The sequence below is a fragment of the Podarcis liolepis genome, assembly GCF_965112155.1.
Source record: "Podarcis liolepis genome assembly, chromosome: 5".
Taxonomy (NCBI): Eukaryota; Metazoa; Chordata; class Lepidosauria; order Squamata; family Lacertidae; genus Podarcis; species Podarcis liolepis.
In genome coordinates, this window is record NC_139556.1 from 28,438,351 (window position 1) to 28,463,432 (window position 25,082).

Sequence of the window (25,082 nt, forward strand, 5' to 3'; positions counted from 1 at the left end):
TTAGTGGCAAATCTCCATTTTGAAGGGAGTTGCCAGTTTAGCCCCCCCCCCCAAAAAAAAACACCACAGAGAACAAAAGCATGCAAAATGACTCAACATCAGCTGCAAAGTCGAAGGCCAATGGAGGCTGGAATGCAGGCTGGTGGGGAGAGACACAGTTTGGATTTTTGGAATTGCCTTTTATTTCTAAGATGCTGAGCCCTTGCTGGACAGCACAAGATACTGTATCGATATTTTTGCATGTATCATTTGATGTTTCTGTTTTGTTTTGAAGAGTTCTGCAAGATAAAGTTTGAATAATATTTTTGTGGGCCTGGACATTTCTTCCGAAAGGAGTAAGTTCTTATGCTTCTGTTGCTTCAAAGTGCAAAATATCAATATATGCAATACTCCTGACCCTCCCAGAGCCAATCTTTTGGGTGGCCCACAACCCAGGGAGAGGAGGCGAGGGGTTGAATCGAGCCCTCAGCCATTTATGACCCATCTCTCGTAACTTCCTTGGAATGTCCAAATGGGCTTTAAGTCCAGAATAGAGAGACATGATCAAGAGCAGGGGTCCCCAAACTATTGCCCACGGGCCGGATCCGGCCCTCCAGGCTCGTAAATCCGGCCCGCCAGCTGAAACGCCAGGCACCTGCCCCGAGTGCAGCGGCCGTGGTGGCAGCGCTTTCTCTGCCCGCCTGGCTCACTGGACTGTGGCAGTTGCTGCAGCAAGAGCGTGGAGAGCAGAGAAGCCTATGCCCGCTCTGGCCTGCCCAGTGGAGCAGGGGTGCCAACAGGGGAGTGGCAGCCAAAGAGCAGGCCTCACTCAGCAGCCTGGGCCCTCCACTGGCTCCACTGCTAGGGCTCCTCATTTGCCACCACCCCCTGCAGACAAGCAGCGAGTTGTGGCAAGCGAGTGGGAAGTGCCACCTCACGCGTAACCCACCACTCCGTCCTTTGATGATGAAAATGCCTCGTTTTCCCTCTGCCTCTTCTGCCAGCTCGGGCAGCAGCCTCTGACAAGCCCAGACGGCCCACTCCGGCCTGGCTGCAGGCAGGCGCACGTCCTCTGGCTGGGCGCTCCGGAGAAACGAGGCCGCCCAGGGCAGAATGGAGGCCCTCGGGAAGAGCAAGCAAGGTAGCGAGAGAGAGAATGGCTTCTCCAGGCAAGGCATGCCACCCCCCACAAGGTGGAGGACCTCGCTGCCTGCTCAGTCCGTCCCCGCACACTGAGGTAAACACAGCGAGGCGAGGCGTTTCCTTGATGTTATGTATTGGGTTTAACACATTTTATGTTACAAGGAGCGTTCTAACCAATCGTAGAAGCGTTGGTAGACGAATGTTCTAATGGCAAGTAAGCGCATGCACTGTCAACTGTCAACTGTCAATGGTCTGTTCATGCTCAGCATTATTATTGTGTTGTCCAGTCAGTTTGGTTCTTGTGTTCCTATGAGTGAGCTGTTGTCACTGACAAATGTTGAATAAACTAAGTTGAGGAACTTATACTGCCTTGGGCTTCTGACTTTTTCCGAACATTTAACACTTGAAAAGAACACGTGCCATGGCCTCAGGAGCCCAGGATGTGAGTGGAGTCCCCCAGCCCCTCAGTTTGTTTCTCTGGCTGCTGCCTCCTCCCTCCCTCCCTCACTCACTCCCTCCCTCCCTCACGCTGATCACTGAGTGGAATGGAGCCTGAGTGGAACATGTTTGGTTTGTGCCCCCATCATAGTGGCTCCCGGTAGCTGCCACTTGCCTGGCAAGAGGCTATTGTTAGGGTGAGTCATGGCTAGCAGCTCTAGGGAGGCTGGTGGAACCCTGGGGCTCTTTGTGTGTGTGGTGCCATGCCATGTGGCGCCCTGGCTGATGTGCTCTGCCTGAGGCTCAGCCCGGGGCAACGGCGCATGCCCATGCAAGGAACAGGCAGTAGTTGTGCATGGTGAAGCTGATTGTGTGGCCAGCAACTGCCCTCTTCCTCCGTGTCTTATTTCCTCCTTTCCAGCATCGTAATATGTCCCCTCACTGTGGAATGCCCTCCCATCAGATGTCAAAGAATTAAACAACTATCGGACTTTTAGAAGACATCTGAAGGCAACCCTGTTTAGGGAAGCTTTTAATATTGGATGAATCATTGTATTTTAATATTCTGCTAGAAGCCACCCAGAGTGGCTGGGGAAACCCAGCCAGATAGGTAGGATATAAATAAATTGTTGTTGTTGTTGTTGTTGTTAATGTTGGCATATCGCAAGGTTTAGCTGGAGATACAGTATGATGTTGGAAATCAGGTATCACTCAGCCCTAATGTCAACAACTCCTTCATCCTCATTAAACAACAAGCTGCAAAATATCTCTTTAGATTTGGTACACCCAACCCTCCCCTTTACTTTGCATCTTGTAAAGCTTTATAGGTTTCCCCCTTGCTATATAAACCTAGATACAGTGGTGCCCTGCAAGACGAATGCCTCGCAAGACGAAAAACTCGCTAGACGAAAGGGTTTCCCTATGGGCTTGCTTCGCAAGATGAAAACGTCTTGCGCTTTTTTTAAAAAGCCGCTTGAAGGGGCGCAGTTGCGACGGACCGTGCTTCGCAAGACGAAAAACATCGTAAGACGAAAAGACTCGCGGAACGAATTCTTTTCGTCTTGCGAGGCACCACTGTAAATATTTTTGCCATTGTTTGAACTGCAAGTCATTAGCTGTAACATGTAATGTGCATAAGAATTCGTTCATTTCCCCCCCAAAAATGTAGTCTGGCCCCCAGCAGTGTCTGAGGGACAGTGAACCGGCCCCCTGTATAAAAAGTTTGAGGACCCCTGATCAAGAGAATTGGGAAGGCACCTTTAAAATTTTGGTTTTCAACTGTGCATTTTCATCTCAAACACGAGACTATTATAATACATTAATGGCTCCGAGCATTGTGGTAGAAAATCACCTTGGACTGCAAACCTATTAACTGCTCCATACGCATTAGGGGAGAAAATAAAGACATGGCTATGCACTTCCTGAAATAGTCACTCTGTCACATCACGATCAATGAAAGCGGTGAAATAAAACCCCTGGCAGTTTTGCTGGCCTGGAGTGATATGCGTAAACTGTTAGCAGAAGCTTTGCTTCTGCAAATATTTTTTAAAAGGACTCTGCAAACACACATACACACACACACACACACACACACACATGAGAGAGAGAGAGAGAGAGAGAGAGAGAGAGAGAGAGAGAGATGCTCTTCAGCTTACACTCTGCATCTTTCAACAGTGATCTATAATGTTATCAAAGAAGCTTGAATTCCCTAGATCCCAGTTGTTCTTCTCCACTTCTATATTCAGAATTAGACCAGGTTGTTCCATGCACAGGTAGTTCATGAAATCTAACCATCAAGAGTTCTCTTCTCGATCAAAAATTGCACCTCGTTTCAATTGCAGAACGTACTTTAAACATGGCAAATGCTAAGTGGGACAGAGAACAACCAAACAACCAAGAGTTGCCTAAATAACTCACTGTGAAAAGTGAGGTTACAGGGAACCAGGCAGAGGGCCTTCTCAGTAGTGGCGCCCACCCTGTGGAACACCCTCCCACCAGATGTCAAGGTAATAAACAACTGACTTTTAGAAGACATCTGAAGGCAGCCCTGTTTAGGGAAGTTTATAATGTTTGAAGTTTTATTCTGTTTTTAGTGTTCTGTTAGGAGCCACCCACAGTGGCTGGGTGGGGAAACCCAGCCAGATGGGTTATTAATAATAAAATTGTTGTTGTTGTTGTTGTTGTTGTTGTTGTTGTTGTTGTTGTTGTTGTTGTTATTTTCTGTGAGGAGATGGAAAAAAGAAGTTGTGTTGAAAGAACCAAGTTCTTTTTAAAATAAATTTCATGAACAATTAAAGAACCAACATCATATGTTATTATTTTCTGTTTTTAGTGCACTTTACTATTTTGTTGGCATAACATAATCATGAAGTTACGTTGAAGGCATAGGATGTAAATAATGAAAATAAATCAAGTCTTTTCTGTGTAAAAATAAGAGAAGTTAGATTTAAAAGTGAGGGGCCTTTATATATGTTAGCAACTGATTAAGCAATTAACAAGCAGATAAAATCATTATTTGTCTACAGTATTTTCAACTTAATGTTTATATGAATAAGGGAGGAAAAAAGAGACACTGTGTGTTTCTTTAACAGAATTTGAAAAGACAGTTGTAGACTGTAAAAAGCAAAACCCTGAAGGTGTATTATTGAAAGATCTAAACTGATTACAAGCATGGTGAATTAAAAAGGAAACACTATATGAGGTTACTGCCAAAAAAAGGCACCCCTTTGTCACATGTCATCACCCCAAAGTGACTTTCCCATAGTGTGCCATCATAACTTCATCATAACCTCCTGTCCCACTCTAAGTAACTGGTATCAGTTGTGAAGTCTGGAAAACAAAAGGGGCAGGTCAGCCTAAAAATACCTGTAGAAAGCGAGAGAGAGAGAGAGAGAGAGAGAGAGAGAGAGAGAGAGAGAGAGAGAGTCAATATAAGCCTTTCAATTTCAACAGCCCTGCATCTAGTATTGCTTTCATTCAGCCACTGGAATCCTAGGGCATTAGCAAAAGAATAGGAAGGCTGGTTTAACAGAGCTAACAGTGGTTGGTAAAACTACGATTTGGTGCATTTGAAACATACCCTCATTAGAAAACCCTCACCCTGGTTCAGGTCAGCTCCAGTTCCCTTCAAATCTGCATCCAGCTCAGATTTGCTCCCACGTCACACCCAATCAAGCCACTACTACTTTGCCCAAGAGGGAAAATCTATTATCTGAGCATGCCCAGGAAGAACATTTCCTGCCACTGAGTTTCTCCCTGGGAATACTCCACTAGCATTATCTCCTGTAAAGTAGAGACCAGCAAAGCCTCTCTGCCACTGCTTATAATACATTTCCTCTTCTCAAAGTATTTTTTTTTATTCTTACATTGTACAGGGAAACGAATGTGGGCCAGCATGCTTCACTCTTATTTTTAAAATTTCATTAGGAATACGGTCTTCTTTCTCATTATCTCCAGAAAAGGTGGCCCCGCTCAGTCATTTTTGAGGCAAACCAAAGAGAGTCTCCCATCATTCTAGAAACAGCTGAACGAACCTTGTTTACTTAGCAAATGTTCTGCTTAGTTTCCTCTTGACCCGGTATTATCCTTCAGTGTGAGCAACCAAAAGAAAGGAAAGAATAAAATAGGATGTAATCTTTGCTAACTGTCAGTGCTATTGATAAAAGTATAGATTTTCCATTACAGCCTGCTTCGGCAATAAGTGTTAAAATCCATCCCTGGATGCTAATCCACCAAAATAAAATATGGGTTGCCTCAGAAGCTCTGCACCTGTCTTTCTGCTGTCTGGAGCTAGAGAAATAGTAAAAAGCGTGCAATCCCCTGCTTACAGAACACCCACTGATTTTAATGGGGCAGGAAGGACTTCAGTCAAGTATAGCAGCTTATTGAAGTACATGATTAGAAAGCAACTGGCATTGTTGGGAAACCTATGTGAACACTTCACGGCTTTTATTAGAAGCAGGGATATCATTCACATATATTGACTTGGCCATCACTGTTGTGCGATGCTATTCACAGGTTTTCTCTCAGCAAAATCCACAATCTTCTGAAACCACGCACAATCGGAGCAGTATATATTGATATCAATAAGGCAACCGAGATGATCAAGTGCCTGGAAACTGAGCCTTATGAGGAATGGTTGAGGGAGTTGGGTATGTTTAGCCAGGAAAAGAGGAGACTAAGAGCAGATGTGATAGCCATCTTCAAATAGCTAACGGGCTGTCACATGGAAGATGGTGCAAACATGTTTTCTCCTGTTCCAAAGGGCAGGACACAAACCAAGAAAGTAAATTCCAACTAAACATCAGAAATATCTTTCTGACAGTAAAAGCTATGATCCATAGCTGTTCTGCTTCATAGCTATGGAGCAGACAGTGGAACAGAATCCTTCAGAAGGTGATAGACTCTTTTTCATTGGAGGTTTTTAAGCAGAGCTTGGGTGGCTATCTGTCATGGATGCTTTAGTTGAGATTCCTGCATCCCAGGGTTTTGGTAGGTGGCCCTAAGGGTCCCTTCGAACTCTACAATTATATGATTCTATGTTTGCCCACCTCTTCCTGAACTGCTTTGCTGGCACAATCAGGAGAGGGACTATTGGCTAGTTGTGAGGGGAGGGGATATTATAGATTGTGTTTTGTGGAATCTGTGATAAGCACATGAGAGAAGGACTCATCAAGATCACACCCTTCCCCCTAAGGAGCCACAAAAGACCCTCACAGAAACCCCCACTATCATCTCAGATCTGATTGCTCACCAAGCAAACTGCATGCCTCACACTAAGCTAAGGAACCTTTAACAAGCCTGGAAGAAAACTGTTAAAACTTAGAATGAAGAAGTGGAACCTGCAAGCAAATGCTGCAGTGCATCTTCACTCCCGAACAGGTATGTTTCTGTTCTGAGAGATTGGTGGGCATGACTTCTTCTAGAATAAACTGGGGCTCAAGCAGGTGTCATGGACTTGTTGCACACAAAGGAATGGTGGAAGGAACCAGCTGGGGAACCACTGGAGAAGACGACTCATAGGCCGGAGAGTGGTAGGATTATGATGATGAGTGGTCAGAGGGAGAAGAGAGGGAAGAGGTGTCAGAAGCTGAATAGATAACAGGGCTTAGTGAGCTGGGAGAGTCTGTAGCAGAGAGTAGTCTAGAATCAGAGGTGGCAGCTGAAGCAAAAGAGTGGGAGGAGAGAAGCCAAGAGGCAGAGATGAGTCTGAAGAGTCATGGGTGTCTCCTCCTGCTGCTGTGACAAGCTCCCCTCTCCACTAGTCTCCTAGGACCAAAAGAGGCATGAAAAGGATGGGGCAGCAACAGGCTCCCATCAACCCCCTTCAGCGCGGCCAGTGGTCAGGGATGATGGGAATTGTCTTCCACATGATCTATGACAATATATTGTGCTCTATTCTGATGTGAGGGTTATAAAGGAAGCCCCTTATACACAGAAAAATCAGGAAGTGAGAAGTAACCAGTATTCATATAAAGAAACTCATCCCCAAGGGCCATAAAATTAAATTATAAGCGTGGCTAGGAAGACTCTGGATCTCTTAGCATTTGTCGCAAGTGCTAAATTAGTTAAAACATAATTGCATTTAAAACGGTGAAAGTCAATTGAAGATGGAGATGCTAATTATTCTCCCTGGTTTATTTTATAATTATGGGTTCATTGAGTTAATGATAAAGAGACAGCAGCTATATTTTCTATTTGGGGACTACACTGGGGCTCAAGCTTGCCTACTTCACATGCTCTCTGTACTTAAAAACATAGCTCCTGCATTCAAGAGTTAATTGAATGCTTGTGGCACTCTGGACATTATTATTATTATTATTTACACCCAATCCATTTGACTGGTTTGCCCCAACCACTCTGGGTGACTTCCAGCATAATAAAAACACAGCAAAATGTCAAACATCAAAAGCTTCCCGATACAGGGCTGCCTTCAGATGTCTTCAGAAAGTTGCGTAGTTCAGTGAACCCTCTTCCTTACTGTTGTTTCACATTTTCGTGCCTGAGCTCTGTATTTGTAGACACAATGGGTTGTATTCACCTAATTTTTACTCAGAGCAGACCCACTGAAATTAAGGACTATGGCCAACTTAAATCCATTTCAGTGGGTCTACTCTGAACAACAGTTAATTGACTACAACTCAATCCATGCTGGCCCTATGGCTCATTTGACTGAAACTCCTGCCGAGTGGTTAGAAGTTCATGGGAGAAACTACACTGCCCTAAGCTTGTTTCATATTTATATTCCTGTGCTTTTTTCTTTTAAATCAAAGGGGCTAACACACATGCAGTTGAACTCAGCAGGGTAGCCTTACCAGATCTCCAGCTTCGGCTCAGACATTCCAGCCTCAAAGCCCAACCTTCTGAGCTCTGGGCCAACAGCAGGTTTAGGAGGCCCTGGAAAAGTTGTGCTGTGCTCTTCAGACACACACATGTGGCAAACTGCCAGCAGTCAGCAAAGACCCTGATGGTTATGATGTAACAATCATCAGGCTCCACCTGGCAGCCTCATAGGTTCTTATTCTTCCATGTCACAATGCTTGATTCTTACAAGATAGCATATGTAATGTCTTGGAGGCTTAAGATGCGCGGTGGTGTGGGGGTTAATGTGTCAGATGAGGCTCTGAGGGACCAGAGTTGAAATCCCCATTCAGCCATGACGACGACGACGACAATAATAATTTTATTATTTATACCCCGCCCATCTGGCTGGATTTCCCCAGCCACTCTGGGCAGCTTGCAGCACATATAAAAACATAATAAAACGTCAAACATTTAAAATTTCCTGATATAGGGCTGTTTTCAGATGTCTTCTAATAGTTGTGTAGTTCTTTACCTCCTTGACATCTGAAGGGAGGGCATCCCACAGGCAGGGCACCACCATTGAGGTGGTCTTCTGCCCTATTCCCTGTAACTTCACTTCTCGCAGTGAAGGAAACACCAGAAGGCCCTTGGAGGTGGACCTCAGTTGTCACGGTCCGGTCTACGGGCAATCGAAGTCCCAGCTGAGGACGTCCAGACCGGGGGCAAGATGGCGGGGTGGGAGCAGGAACAAGAGTCCAGAAGCCAGGGATTTGAGGGTCAGGAAGCAGGGATCACGAAGTCAAGGGTCCGGGGGTCGAGAAGCAAGGAGTCACGAAGTCAAGGGTCCGAGGATCAGGAAGCAAGAAGCCGAACAAAGCAAGGAAGGAAATGTTTTGCTGTGGCAAAGAGCCAAAGGGAAATGCTGACATATCCCTTCCTGGCTCTTGCCACCAGGTGCAGTGAGTTACCAAGCGGCCTCACCTGTGCCTCTCCAGAACAAATGTAGGAAGGTCCCAGTCCTGAGAAGCCCTATTGGTCACAGGACCTGGCTCCTGCATGCACTCCTGACATCAGTGTTCGGGCTGAATGATGGGGGGGGTGGAGACGCTCCTTCAGTGATCTTCAGCTTGTCTTTCTGTCTCAGTCTAGCCTGCTTCACAGTGTTGTTGTGGGGATAATGTGAGGAGAGGGAGCAATGTATATACTACCCCGAGCTGCTTGGAAGAAAGGTGGGGGACATACCTTTAATTGATAAGTTTGGTTGAACTTGCTTAAGTGCTACACCAGAAACAAATGAACGAGGTCGTTTTTTCTTGGTGCTTGACTTTGTCAAAGCAACAAGCAGAAGGAGCACTAAAATCTGTTTTGTGCCTATAGTTATTATCTGTAACACTCGCCAATGCTATCAACACGGTCTCTTTAAAGAAAGGCACCACGAGTGGTCATCAAGGTAGTGGCATGAATTCGTCAACAGCAAGAGATTGTTGTCAGGGAAACTCAGCAGAATGAGCTGTGCGGGGTAGGAAATCAAACTTTACCTTAAAAGGATAACTAAAGACACTTCTTACAAACTCAAGATAAGGAAACAAACTACAGGACATTCTGCAGAGACTGAAGTGCCCCTTTGTGGCCTACAGTGGAACAATCCAAGTGAAAAATTTGTGGTTGCCTGGCTCCCCAGGCCCCCCTGGAGATGGTGCCAGTGATGGAAAACCCGTGTGGCCCTTCAGGTGTTGTTGGATTTCAGTTCCCATCATCCTTCACCACTTACTTACTTACTTACTTACTTACCTACCATGCTGGCTGAGGCTAATGGGAACTGGAGTCAAACCACATCAGGAGGGCCACATGTTCCCCATCCTTGTGGAACTGACCTTTCCCCCCTCATCTGCCTTGGGAATTGCATACCCACAGAGCCCTCCATTAGAGCTGTCTTTGCCTGGAAAAACAAAACAAAACAAAACAGGAGCTATACCCTGTCCAGCTACATAGGTGAAATACCTTGTCTCCCACAGTCAAAAATGTCACAGTAACCCTCCCTGCTGGATCAGACCAAAGGCCCATCTAGCCCAGAATCTCGTTCTCATAGCAGCTAACCGGATGTCAGTGGGAAGTCCGCAACCTGGACATGGTCGCTAGGTACCACACACACAGGGAGAGGGAGACTCTCCTCCATGGTTACCGGGAAACCTTCAAAGAGCATAATTTGAAACAGCCACAGATGTCTTGGGATTAGACATCGTCCATAGTTGTTCCCCCAGAGCCTACACAAGCTATCACTGCCTTAAAAAAAACAAAAAACCTTATTATATATACACAGGTTTTCACTTGGAGCCCCACTGTCTAGTAGAAAGGCAGGCTATAGAATCATCCAATCAGTTAATTGTATCCACGTACAGGCTCAAATGCCCTTATTATACAAGACTGAATATAGCAATCTTGGCTTTCAAGAACATGTTTAGAAAAAAAAAACTTCTCATGTGGGGCCAAGAGGCTGTCAAAGATGTCCCTTGCATTGTCCTAGGATCATCCTGAGAGAATGGGCACCTGATATTTCTTTGCCATGCCATTTTGAAGCTGTCAATTGAGGGATTTAGCAGCAAGACTCCCATTGCAGCCAGCAGGAGCCAAGCGGTTAAAAAGCCCTTTTGAGAAGCTTTAGAAGCAACTCACTAATGTCCCCATTTCTGTGTCCAAACAGAACGGTTATCTGTCAGTAAGGAGGCAGCGGGTGGCACATCAAAACTTGGCTCTCTTGGTCGACAGCAGCTTCCATTTGCACACAGCAGGATAATTTGGGTTCTCTCAAAGTTTGGTTGGAAGTGTTTTAATTCTTCTCTGAGTGGACACACAGATAGGCCTCCCAGAGCTGGCCATGGCTCCTGACCCCACTGCAAAGCCTCAGTCCCCCTTTGCCTCACAGAGCTGCCTTCCAGTGACCAATTGATTTGTTCCTTTCTATTCCCGCCACTTGCCCTGTACTTTTCTAGTCCTTCCCTTGAGAGACTTGCCTCTTCAGCTGACCAAAGCATCAGGTCCTATTCTGGGGAGAAACAGACCAAACTACAATTATGTCTGGGAAGGAAAGAGCGACGGTGAAGGAGAAATGCTGACAGATCTTATGAGATTTTTGTGGGTAACTGTTCACATCTGTGTGATGCTTTGAGTACAAAGTGGCTGGGGAAACCCAGCAGGATGGGCGGGGTATAAATAATAAAACAATTATTATTACAAGGCTTCTCAGCCCTTTCCCAGCCCTTAAACATACGACTTAACTTCTGTGATCAGTCCCTCAGGAATCCTCTCCCCTTTCTCTTCCATTTGCCGCAATCACATTATTCATATTTTCATTGTATTTTTGTTGCTGCTTTTATTTGGGGCATCACATGGCAGGACAGAGTCTCAAACAAAGATGTGCTCTTCCAAGCCCACAATCTCAGCATGTTTGCACTCCTGTCTCAGTGATGTATACGCTGGCTTGGTCATGTGCACAGAATGGAAGATGTGCTTTAAGGGGAGCTGGCTTTAGGCACCAGGCCTGTTGGCAGCTGAGAATAACTTTTTTTCTTTAATGCTTTCATTGGCATTCAGTGTTGGTGCATAAGCGCTTAAAATAGTAGCCTGTTGGTTTTTGGTAAGTTTTATTTGAAAGGTTGAAAGTTACTCATTAATGCTGGTAGGGACTTCTGACAAGAGCTTCACAAGATCGTTTTTTATAGCAAAGCCTACTCCATGTATTCAACATTCTTGTTCAAGTAGACCTTGAAGGGAGTCTTGAAGGGAGCCAGTGTGGTGTAGTGGTTAAGAGCGGTAGTCTCGTAAACTGGGGAACCAGGTTCGTGTCTCCACTCCTCCACATGCAGCTGCTGGGTGACCTTGGGCTAGTCACACTTCTCTGAAGTCTTTCAGCCTCACTCACCTCACAGAGTGTTTGTTGTGTGGGAGGAAGGAAGAGGAGATTGTTAGCCGCTTTGAGACTCCTTCGGGTAGTGATAAAGCGGGATATCAAATCCAAACTACTCCACCACCTTTCCAGAAGAATGTGTAGCCTCCTCTTTCTTCCTTCAGTTGTCCCTCTCCTGCTCTATGTTTCTTGAAGTGCTGCAATATCGATGTTAAAACGTTGCAACTCTCTTGCAATGATGGCAGTCCTGCGTTCAGGACACTCAGTATCTTTGTTATATTGTTCTGTGTATTCCATGTTCCAAAGGTCAATTTTTACGACCGCTGGGTGGCGACCCCACTGAGTGCAGTAATCAAGTCAGGGAAAAAGTGAGGCAGGTTATGTTTAGGGCACCTTTTCTAGCCCCTCCCCCTTTTCAGGGTAAGCAGAGTGGATCCTAAATAGGGCTTCTCAGTCTTGGATACAGCTGCTGAGCTACTCAACTGCCTCATTCCTTGAGTCAGAACAAATGAGTCTGTATCCACTGCCCATGTGCCAGTTCATGACTAGGAGCTTCCAGATTTCACGATCTTTTCCCCGTTACCATGGGGCTTTGGGTTTGGGATGGGTTTTTGGAAAATGCCTGTGCATGAATTTGTTTTATTTGTGTATTTCTTTGTGTAGATCAGTGCATGCAGTGTAGATCGTCTTTGCAGTAAGGTTCTATTCTGATGGCATGAGTGTCACAATGACTGGTAGATTATTATCTGCTGCAGCCTTCATCCGCCTTCACAGCCATTGTAACATACCACTTGCTATCTTCTGCCTGTGCTGCCGTTGAGAATTTCTTGAATCATTCTCTGTCTAGCTCCTCCCCCTTGACCTTACCGCCTTGGGTGACCCTACTGGGAGTAGGAGACTCCCGACAGCTTCACTCACAAGGATCATAGGAAGGTGCAAGCCCACTCACCATAACAAGGTGATGATCCAGCGAGTGATCCAGATGCATGCAAATTCCAAAGAGAGATTTTTGCTTAACTGAGCTTCAAGTCAGTGGATAAGATTGGATTTTTGCAAGGCGCAGAACAATGAGAAAAGCTCTCGGATGTCGGGGGAATTAATTGATACACAATACAATTAAGAAAACGGGCCAAGCGAAAGTGTGGATGAGCACACTCAGTGGAGAATAAAGCATTCTGGATATTCTCAAATCCCAACTTTACTTTTGATCTTCCAGGACTGTGTTATGGCTCAAAATTAAAGCCTCATTATACTATTCATCTACTGACTACAGTTCTACATGACTCCTTCATCACATGCTCACACAAGGTAAGAAAAATTGCTCTCCTTAGTTATGTGTTCCCCTTCCCCTTGCCAGAAGTTCAATCAAAGCAAAAGCTCTAGCTAAAGACAGACTTGGAAGTCAGCTCCTGGAGTGACCTTGAACTTCTTGACTCTTCTCATTAAGCAGCTTGGCTCAGAAAGGGCAGACTGACTGAAGCCAGCACAGTGCCCCTTCGTACAATATCCAATTACAGCCGCTTCTCTTTCAGTCTTGCAAACTACTAGATAGCGAGGGGCGGAAGGGTGCCACTCAAAAGCTAAATTTGGCACCTAGGCAGAGACATTATGATCTCCCCGCTGTCTGATTCTTCCTTAGACACATGACATAATGAAGTGGCAAGGTCTGAAATGTCTGACTTGAGTTTCTACCAATTACAGCAGGCTTCATCTGACATACAGACCCTTGCTGCGGGTGTGACGGTATGATAAACTTGAAACAACCATCTGCATGAAGTCTGAGCCTAGGCATGCACCCCATAATACACTCCATCTGCATGTCAACCTCAGTTAGTTGACCTGCAGAGGTCAAAGTCTGAATTGCTGTCACTGGGTTAAGATATAAAACCTGTCTGCACCAGGTATTCTGCTCATATTTGTATCTCAATGTGCTGCATGCAGCTTCTATGCTTCTGCCACAGGATTTTATTTTCTTAAGTATGAAATTCTGAAGCATGTAGTAACCTTACTGTGATGTCCCTTAGGTTAGGGTGGCATAACACTATTTCTTGCACTGTCCCCACATCCCAATCATTGCCCCAGCTCCTTCTCTGCTAACTCTCCAGTTCTTCACTATAACTATTTCATCATGCAAGTTATCAAGACTTTGAACAGCGGCTTCCATTTCAACCTTGTAGAACATGTTGAAGAACGAAGAGCGAAATCACAGCTAAGAAGCTCAAATCATACACATGGCTGACTTCTTCTTTGGAATATCCAGCCTTTAACGTTCAAAAACGTGCATGTTACACTAGGGTAAAGTGTGTATGTAAATGTGTAGCTCAATAAAGCCATAAACAGAAAAGGTTGTGGGTGAGATGTTTTACTGACTCCTTTTTCACTCTGAAGGGACAGCTAAAAAACAGTTGGTCATCCTACCTCAATAGGACGCAACCTCAGAAAACATATTTGGAACAAATCTAGGGTGATCCATTAGCCTAATTCAGTTCAGGTTCTCTCTTTCAAATCATACAGACCCTACACACAAAACTAAATGGACCTCAGAAATGCCCTTGACAAATTCTTACAAGTAACAAGGGTAAGCTAGTTTTGAAACTCACTGGGAGAAATGGTAACAAAGAGAAGAAATCAGATATCCCTGACCAATTTTTTGGTGAATATAATATGCCACACCTTCAGCAGGAGGTTCCCAGATAGCTTACAAACACAGGAGAAAAATATAAGACCATAAAAAAATCAATAAAAAGCAGAGGTAGATCAGCAAACTCAAGAGGCTTTTAAGCAGCTACAATATATAAAAAGCTGAGGAGAATTTTTAAGTGCTGGCAACTCACCAAACTAGGCCCTGAGTCAACAACTCCAGAGATTATAGTGATCAGAATCTAGGGGTGTGGATTTAGACCTGTATTTGGCTATACTTGTACGCCAGTATTATGAATGGGGCCTGCAACAGTATTATGGGTGTGCCCCACACAACCCCTGATTCCTGTCACCTCCTTTTCCTCACCTGACACTCAATTTGTGACTCTCTCTTTTGACCCCATTTTTTTTTAAAAAATACTTTTTATTAAAGATTTCTTAGTTTACAAAAATACGTTTTTTCAAGTTGTTTTTTCTACAGATCAGTTTCATTGGTTGTGAGACATTAGTGTTGCAAGCAGTATTAGGTTGGGAAGAAAACAGGGGGAAGGGGGGTACATGGCTAGGGTTGGGTGGTAATGCCTGTATTCTTCTACTTAGTGTATGTGTGGGGTTTTATGTCAGCATCACATGTATGGGCTCTCTTTCTGTTCGTTTGTTATATTTCCTTGGTGGTGGAGGTTGTGGGTGGTCTAGGGTTTGGTTGGTTGAATTTGGTTGGCTTTAGTGAGATTTGTTTTTGTGTGTGTGTGAGGTGTGTGTGTGTGTTTGGATCAGGTTAGCCAGATTGATTTGTATGTTGTTGGCGGATTCTTGTTGTCTTGTTGGGCTGTGTATGTGATGAAGGGGAACCATACCGGAATGAAGGCGTCTTCTTCTATTTGTTCCTGTGTCAATTTCAGTTTATTGGTTAACTTTTCTAGTAAGGCTGTTTCCCATACTGTTTGATACCATTGGTCCATGTTTACTCCTGACAGCTCTCTCCAGTGCCTGGCTATGATGTTTCTGGCTGCTGAGAGTAGGTGGGTTATGAGCTCTTTATAATGTGAATGGGCATTGTTATCTTGGAAGATGTTGAGTAGGGCCAGTTCTGTGGTGACTTCTAATTCCTGCTTAGTGATTTTGTGTATTTCTTATATGACTGATGTCCAGAAAAATTGGATTTGGGGACATTCCCACATGTGCAGGTACGTACCTGTGGAGGTGCAGCCTCTCCAGCATTTTGGTGAGGCTCCTGGGCTTATCAGCGCTAGTTTCTGTGGTGTTAGGTACCATCTGTAAGTGAGTTTCAGGGTGAGTTCTTTTCTTTTAGCTGAGATGGCTTTAAAGGGGGGTTTAGACCATGCCCAATCCACTGGGTGGGGTTAACCTCATAGCCTATGTCGTCCTCCCGCTGTTTTTTTATTATATCGAGGGGTATGTGGGGATTTTGGTGCAGTATTTTGTATATTGTGGATACCATTCCTTTGCCGTGTCCCTTTGCTGTTAGGAGGTTTTCAAATGTTGTCAAGGGCCTGGTTGATGCTTTTACTACTGGATTGTTTAAGAAGGCGTGTAATTGGTGGTGCGTTAGCCAGAGTATTTGGGTGTTCCCAAGTTTTTATTGTATTTCTTGTGTCGATGTGGGTTTGTTATTTTGCAGAAGTCTGCTAGGCGGGATATGCCTTTGGCGTGCCATGTTTTTATCTGGAAGTTTTGTGCTGCGTGGTGGAATAGTAGGTAGTGAGCCAGGGGGTTGGGGACAGTTTGCCTGCTTCTCCCTTCCATGCTTTAAGCATGGTTTTGACCCCCAATTCTGACCCCATCTTGCTCTTCCTTCCTTCTAGTCCTCTCTCCACCTTATCCGCTGCTCATTCACCTCTTCCCCCCCTCTGCCGCCTTCTACCTCCTGTTTCCCCTCCCCAGCACAAAGAAGCAAGCGCATGGACAATGTTTTCTTTGAAAGTGAGCCCTGCTCACACGAGACCAGAGAAAGTCAGGCCTGTTCGCACACAAGTGTCATTGCCTTCTAAGCCTTCAGTTCCCATTTTGCCTACAAAGATGCTTGCACAGATCACCCAAGTTCAGCATTAGAGGGAGTGACTGAAAAGAACACCACAGTGGTGCCCCGCAAGACGAATGCCTCGCAAGACGGAAAACTCGCTAGACGAAAGAGTTTTCCGTTTTGGAGGTGCTTCGCAAAACGAATCTCCTATGGGCTTGCTTCGCAAGACGAAAATGTCTTGCGAGTTCCTGCGGGGGGTTTTTTTTCCTTCGCTCCCCCTTTTTCTAAGCCGCTAAGCTGCTTATCAGCTGATCCGATCAGCCGATAAGCCGCTAAAAGCCGCTAATAGCGCTAATCCGCTAATCCGTCAATAGGCTTGCTTCGCAAGACAAAAAAACCGCTAGACGAAGAGAATCACAGAACGGATTCTTTTCGTCTTGCGAGGCACCACTGCATCTGCCTACTCTCAAAATGGCTTCAAAGTTTCTGTGTATGCCAGATACGACCAAACCCTAGTCAACAGGGTTGCAATTATGTGTTTTCCACAACAGGGAAACGTTGAAGTCAGTATCTCTCTCTCAAAAGAAAGCCTTCTTCGGAAAGAAGCAGAGCTGCTTTTCTCACCGGTGAAAATGCTTCTGTAATTCCCTGCTGTGAAATATTTGCTAGCAGCGGTGCTCTGTCACTACAGAAGATAGGCCGTACTGTATACTGTATATTGCAAAGGAGATCTTGTTATTTTGGTATATTTTGTATTCTGTCATTCTCCTTGAATGGTGATTTAGCCTTCCTCCTAAATGTTAGGTTGGGAGATAGCAGCTTTCCCAAAGCCATGCTGTGAGCCTCTTATCGGAACATAGATTTGAGACAAGTTTTCCAGATCTGAAGCCACATCTAGGCCACTCAGCGCACTGCAGCACAAGCTGTTGATGAAATGCAGCCCTCTCAAGTGAAATATCTACTTTGATATGAATTCCAGAAGAAAGGTGACTAGGGAACTATGACTCTAGGCACTGATCAGAGCCTTGCTATTCCTTTCTACATTCTACAGCGATTCTACTCCTTAAGCTGAAGCACATTAAAAAACCCCTTGCTGGATCCATCCAAAAAGTTTATGGCTTTGGAAGCTCACAAGAAGAACTCAGAGGTGGCCAACGTCTCCTGTGGTTTGCCCCAGCATCTAGTACTCATAGGTAGAAGGCCTCATAACCTTATATTTCAATTTATCTGTTAATTCATTGTTGAGAACTCACTGCTTGATAAGATACTGGAAAAACCATGATCAGGAAGGACTCTGCTTCCCTCATCAGGACTGTACATTTGTCTACAAAGGCTATTTAGTTCCTCTTGAAGCTACATGGTAGAGAGTAATTAGTTATACATGAGGGAAAGGCTAGTGTATGGCTTAGAGGCCTAGCTGGGAGGATGCTATATTCACTTGACCAGAGCAGTGAGGTGTCAAAATTCTTGCAAACTGAGGCCAACAGAAATTATTGTACTCCAAATAGGTCACTTAATTCTAAGAGTCCATTAACTCCTGCTTAACTAGTGATGAAGAGGGCCATATAGATAGAACGGTAGAGTTTGCCCGAATACTAACTAATAGATTAATTCATTTATGACCCAAGCCATTACAGTAAAGGGAAAATGAAATCTTTTTTTAATGGAGCTGTAAAAGTATTATAGGCACAGCAGATGAAAGGAGTCTCTGTAATAAAATGGGCATTTTGCTAGCAACCAGTGACCTGATTCCTCCATTAAGTCTAACATTAGTTATTACAGAATGACAAGTGTTGGAGCCAAGTCCTGCAGGTTCCTCAAGCTCCAGCTGGCAGAGCAATTAGGTTCTTGCTGACCTATCAGAACCTCCCTGCTTGCATTCTCCTCTTGTCAGTTTTACCTATAGCCATCCCAACAGCCTCTCGCACAGAAAATGAAGCACACATGATGTATTAAAATAGCTCCTTTTTTAAACCTTATTTGTTGCTTTTTGGACTGAAGTGCCGGAAAGAAAGTTACAAGATAAAAAAAGAAAATAATAGGAAACATTTAAGGTACAGTGGAACCTCGGTTGTCAAACGTTTTGGAAGTCGAACATTTCAGCTTTCAAACGCCAAGAACCCAAAAGTGAATGCTTCCGTTTTTGAACATGCCTCGGAAGTTGAATGGCTTCCAAGGTGCGTTTTTCCATTTTTCAATGGATTTTGCCAACCAGCAATTGCACCTCAGTTGTCGAACGTTTCGGAAGTCGTACGGTCTTCCAGAACCGATTACGTTCAACAACTGAGATTCCACTGTATATACACACACAGACCAGAAATAAAACAAGGCCTAAAGTGCTAATCCAAATTGTATATATTTCTCTCTCTCTCTCTCTCTCTCTCTCTCTCTCTCTCTCTCTCTCTCTCCGTGTGTTTGTGTGTGTGTGTTTGGAGCAAATCCTCCCCATCTCACTTAAAGGATGAGCACAACAAGAGGCTGCATATGACTAGATACTCTCCAAATTAAGGCTCAAACTTCTGGATAAATAAAAACGTTTTTACCTGTCACCTAAAAGCAATTGATGGCACCAGACATTCTTCCATGGAGACAATGTTCCACAGATGGGAAGCTGAAAAGGCCAGATTTTTTTGTCATCACCTCTCACACCTCCCAGAGAGAGCACATGGAGAGGGGTCCATGCAGTCATACTAAGATTGGCGATGCTCGGATTGTGTTGCCCCAGTCAGCTACTGAAATCTGAGCTGCAGTTTCCAGCCATCTTCAGAAATTCATTGAGGTAATCTAACCTGGAGGTTTTCTGTCAGCCACAACTGTACTTTACACTGTTCTGTTTGTGCAAAGTCATGCTTATGTACTTACCACACATATCAGGGTAGTTGAATTGTCTGTGTGGACGTTTGAGAGAGCTATTGTGTTGTATGTGTAATTCTTCATTAAGCCAGATATCTGTATTGTCTGGAAGTAAGGAGAATTTCCCCAAATATAATGTGTGGCAAAATGTACCCACTCATGAACAAAAATATTACATGTACACTCTGTAATGCTGCTACACTACACAAATGTCTATAACATACCCTCCAACATTTCTCTGGTGAAAACAGGGACATCCCATTCCATAATAATAACTCTACTATTTATACCCCACACATCATACTGGGTTGCCCCAGACACTCTGGGCAGCTTCCAACATAAGTAAAAGCATAATAAAACATTAAACATTAAGATAACTTCCCTATAAAGGATTGCCTTCAGATGGCTCAGGGTCGGATGACTCCATACTGTCCAACGAAAATAGGGATGCCCAAAGGAAAAGTGAAACATTCCAGGATCACAGAAATAGGGACGGCTTCTCTAAATCAGGGACATCCCTGGAAAATAGGGACACTTGGGCCAAAAGTTCCTTTTTCAATTAATTGATAGTGTAGTAGTGCATATTGAAGCGAAACAGGTGCTACTATCCATAGCAAGTACAAAAAAGTTTTCCCATATTTTTATGAAGGTGAAACCGTATGACTAAACTTAAGCCAGACAGGCCTGCCTTTAGTTTAAAAAGGGGGTGTTGAAGGGAAATCTTACTTGGTTTTCCACACATGGTTAGTAGACTCCCCACCACCACCACCACCAAATGCAGACGAGATCAGCTGTGAAATGTCATACACTGTGGAAAAACAACTTGGTTGGTATTCAACCAAGTTTTATCCAGAGCAGTCTTATTGAAATTAACGGAAATTAGTCGTGCTCATTGATTTCTTTTCTTTTCTTTTGTTTATACTTTTCAAGTATATACATTTCATTGGTTTTATAATCAATTTAACATTTCAAAGTTTGACTTCCCCCTCTTTCTGCAGTTCCTTAAATTTATTTTTTAATATCTGCAGGTTTTTTAGTAACTGCAGGTTATTATAATAAACCTGCTAATGTTTTTATCTGTTTGCAATTTATCTGTAAATATTCAATAAACCATTTCCATTCTTTTATAAACGGTTTGTTATCTTGATTTCTTATTCTTCTGGTAAGTTTCACCATTTCTGCATATTCCATAAGTTTTTGTATCCATTCTTCCTTTGCTGGGACTTCTGCTTCTTTCCACTTTTGGGCAAGTAGCATTCTTGCTGCTGTAGTAGCATATGTAAATAAATTTCTATACAATTTAGGTAGTTCTGTCCCTATAAGTCCTAAAGCAAAGCTTCTGGTTGTTGTTTTTTACAAAAGTTATTTTGAACATCCTTTTCAATTCACTGTATAGCATTTCATTGTATATCATTAACTGAAATCAATAAACATGTATAATGAACAGGATATACAGTATTTTTCCATGTATAAGAAGCCCCCATGTACAGTGGTGCCTCGCAAGACGAAATTAATCTGTTCCGCGAGTCTCTTCGTCTTGCGGTTCTTTTGTCTTGCGAAGCACGGCTATTAGCGGCTTAGCGGCTATTAACGGCTTAGCAGCTATTAGCGGCTTAGCGGCTTTAAGAAAAAGGAAACAAACTCGCAAGAACTCGCAAGACATTTCGTCTTGCGAAGCAAGCCCATAGGGAAATGCATCTTGCGGAACGACTCAAAAAACGGAAAACTCTTTCGTCTTGTGCGTTTTTCGTCTTGCGAGGTACGACCCCTATTTTTAAAAACCCAAAATTAAGAAAATGCACTATGCGCTATCCGTGTATAAGACTTCAAAAACTTCAAAAATTTAGGAAAAAATATAGTCTTATACACGGAAAAATACGGTACATGTTCACTAATTTCAAGAGGTCTGCACTGAGTAAAACTTCACTGAATATCAGGTAGTGGGGTAAACATCAAGAAATAAGTATTTTTTGTACCTTGTTTGTGAGTTGTTCGGAGACAACTGCTGGACCTCTGTTGGCTAGCAAACAACCCTATGCATGTTTACACAACAGTAAGTATTCAATGAGGCTTACTCCATTGTATAGGCCATAGGGGATTGCACTATGTTGCAGGAAATGTTTGGACTGTCATCAACCACACTTTCTGGATAGTTCTGGTTGACGTAATCAGGATCCCACGGTTAAGGGATACACAAGCTTCCTGACCTCAGAACCCAACCCAGGCCATCAACATTTTTCCCACCAGTTACCAGTAAGAACATTTTCTCCTGTAAGGGTTGAGCATCTACTGCAGCATTGCCTGGCAACCACAACAGAGAGCCCCTGTGTTCCAGCTGGGTGGAGCTAAGTCTCCAAAGGTGTTGATGAGATTATTCACATTTTATTGAAGTAGATTAAAGGCAACCCATGGAGATGAGATCCTTTTATCAAAGCTGCAGAGCTGCGGAGATGAGAAAAGTAACTGAAAATAAATTCTGACAATGTTTGTTCTGTTTGTCTAAGAAATAAACCCAAACCCCCAAAGCACAGAAAAATTAATTATTACCGTACCTTTGATGGAAAGAAGACCGATGCTGGGGGCTTCCGACGGCAAGCAAACACCTCCGAGGAGCAGGAACATTGATGAAAAACGATTTCCATGGTTTCACTGGTAAGAGGTTAATTCAATGTCAATTTATCTAATGCTGATGAAAGGCTGGTGTCAACCAGAATTATGATGATAAAAAGCTCAGCAATACTTACAATACCCCAGGGTCACCATGCAAAGGGGTAATTTACAGGCATCCAACAAGTCACAAGATATAATCAGGGGGAGGGACAATGGCACAAGCGAGAGCTGGTGAGAACAGGAGCTGGGGTATGTAACTGATCTCAAGTTAGCTTTCTAAAAATGGAGCTGAATAGGCACTCAAAAGCCATTCTGTGGCAGTCAAACAGTGACTGTGGTGGTGCTTACTAGCCTGGCTCTATGATGGGTGGTATGTATGTGAAGTCCTATGTACTAGAAAAGCAGGAAGCTACCTTACACCAAGTCAGACCATTGGTCGGTTTAGCTCAGGATTGCCTACACCAGCCTTCCACAGCTTGAGACCTTCCAGATGTTTCGGATTACAACTCCCATTATCCCCAGTTAGCATGGTGTGTATTTAGGAATTATATGGGAGTTGCAATTGAAAAGGAGAGCAATAAGCTGAAGACTGGCAGACGATGGTTCTCCAGGGTTTCCGAATTGGCTTTCCCCCAGCCCTTTTGGAGACAGGTGCCAGGGATTAAATCTGGGACCTACTGCATACAAAGCATGTGTACGACAACAAAGCCTACAGAGTCTGTCCAAAAGGATCTTCCTTTGTGGCCCCTATTGGTGAGCTAGTGTTGACCATCAGCAGAAGAGTAACTCATGGCAGAGGAGGCTCACTAAACTCCTTTCCAGTACTGGAAATGGTGCTCTTTGGGCATGCTTTTGTTGAACCTTCTTCAACTTGGCACCCCCACCAGATGTTTTGGACTAAAACTCCTGAACCATACGCTCAACAATATGCCATGCTGCTTGGGACTGTCCTGAGAAATAGTCTCTGGTATGATTTGGAGAAAATTAAGCCTAACCCCGAAGGGACGTGGGTGGCGCTGTGGTCTAAACCACAGAGCCTAGGGCTTGTTGATCAGAAAGTCGGTGGTTCGAATCCCCGCAACGGGGTGAACTCCCGTTGCTCGGTCCCTGCTCCTGCCAACCTAGCACATCAAAGTGCAAGTAGATAAATAGGTACCACTCCAGCAGGAAGGTAAACGGCATTTCCGTGCGCTGCTCTGGTTCACCAGAAGCGGCTTAGTCATGCTGGCCACATGACCCAGAAGCTGTACTCCGGCTCCCTCGGCTAATAAAGCGAGATGAGTGCCGCAACCCCAGAGTCGGCCACGACTGGACCTAATGGTCAGGGGTCCCTTTACCTTTACCTTTAAGCCTAACCCCGGCTAATGCTTCATTGTATGAGGGGTGGTCCCTGTTGTTTTGAAAGAGGCAGTGGTGTGGTTGTTCCCAGAGAAATTAGCTCTGGACCCTTTAGACTCAAGCAACCATCAATCCCTATCAAATATACCCCTTTGAGGAAAGGAGAGGGTTGTGGTAGGGCCACTACAATCATTCTTGGATGACACAGATTGTTTAGATCCATTCCAATGTGGCCTCAGGCCTGATGGATGATATTTGCAGAGACTGGGACAGAAGGAGTGTGACTTTGCTCCTGTTTCTTATCTCCTGTTGACTTTTGATACCATCAGCCATGGTACCCTCCTGGACTGGCTCTGGTTAAAAAAGGCAGCCTAGTTCTTGTTGAATGGTATGCAAGTAGCACTTGCCTTACGAATCTCTTCCTTGCTGGTTCCATGTCGACATCCATTTCTCACGCCCTCCATGGAGAAATCCATCTTTCCAGGAAAAAAACACGGCTGCATTTTTTCCTGCAGGTCAGCTCAGCAGGCTGATGCAGTAATCTTCAAGCTCCACAGGAAAGAGCAGAAGTTATGACGAGCGCCGGAGGCAGAAGCAAACATTTGGTCATATTCAGCCTTGCATATATCAGAAAACTGCCAGACATTCATGCAACGCTAAGAACACTGTCCTAGTTTGGGGAGAGAATAGGCTATTTGGAATGTGGAATAAAGAGGATTGATTTTTCTCTCTCAAGACTGTCAGCACTTTTCTAAAGAAGCGCAACGTCGGGTAGCTTCAGATGGAAGCACTTTAAAAGGTATTTATCAAAATGTATTATACAGGGTGGAATTATTGACTGAATTCTGTTCTGTGCAAAATGTAAACAAACAAAGCAAACCAAAAGAGAGACTTACATAGTTTATGGCCTCAAAGACTGGTGGTGCAATTATCTCATTCAGCCCAAAGCACAATAAAACACTGCTTTCAACAGGTGAGAGCTCTTAAGATGCTTCCAGGCATCAAAACGTGGGCTGATACTTGTAGCCTTTATGTTCTAGCAGAGGATGGAGTTGCTTTTCATCCTGACGACTGCAATTCTATTGATTAACATGTAGAGAGGGCTAGGCAAAAATTACTGCCCTTAAACAGCAAAAATCCTTTGGAAATTACATATATGTGAAAGTTTTCTGCATTCGCTAACCAGCGAAAAAGTCCAGGTCATACAATTTATATGCTATGGAAAGCACACCTTTGATTAATTTAAAAATAAAAATCTACCTGGGGGAATAGGTCCCTCTGGTCCAGAAGCCTCACCCCTGAATCAGAAAGGTTATTTGGTTCCTGATTCATACATTATGGGTTGGCTACAGATCAGTGGTTCCCAACCTTTTTTTGGCCATGTCCCATCTAAGCATCTCTAAAATCCCGATTCTGCCCCCCCCCGGGTGACATAAAATTCTTATTATTCCAAAAGTGAACTCCGATTCACGCAGAGGAAGCCTAAAAGGCCACTCACTGTTAATAACTCATTCTCAAATTGCCCTACATTGGGAACCATAGATCTAGATGTACAGAGTAATCGTATGTATATCTACCCAGAAGAACAGGGTGCAAGGACACAATCTCTGCCAACCAATTTGTTGTCATTTTGTTTACCCATCAGTTTCTGTTGCACTCACTCCCTGTATATTTTAAAACACTGGATAGTAAGGATTCAAAAAACAAACAAACAAACAAACAAACAAACAAACAAACAAACAAACAAACGAGGAGCTTTGCAGAAGGTTCCTTGTTTGTAAGGTCATCCTCTACAAGTTGGAGAGTGACAAAAATGAGCTACCATGTTCATCTCTAGACACCCATACCCAAATGTGGAGTTAACCTTTACGTGTAACTGTAGCCATCTTC

At 44.0% G+C, this 25,082-nt stretch overlaps 2 long non-coding RNA genes across 2 annotated transcripts; one reads left to right on the plus strand and one right to left on the minus strand.

Moving 5' to 3' along the window:
- Positions 1 to 64: 64 nt before the first annotated feature.
- LOC310706688 lies at positions 65 to 7,977 on the minus strand. Its single transcript, XR_014526068.1, has 3 exons — positions 7,875 to 7,977; positions 4,304 to 4,425; positions 65 to 278 (listed from the first exon to the last, which is right to left on the minus strand). It is a non-coding gene; the product is annotated as an uncharacterized lncRNA (long non-coding RNA).
- A 4,497-nt stretch (positions 7,978 to 12,474) lies between these two features.
- LOC310706670 lies at positions 12,475 to 23,952 on the plus strand. Its single transcript, XR_014526039.1, has 3 exons — positions 12,475 to 13,075; positions 21,749 to 21,896; positions 23,708 to 23,952. It is a non-coding gene; the product is annotated as an uncharacterized lncRNA (long non-coding RNA).
- The last annotated feature ends 1,130 nt before the right edge of the window (positions 23,953 to 25,082 follow it).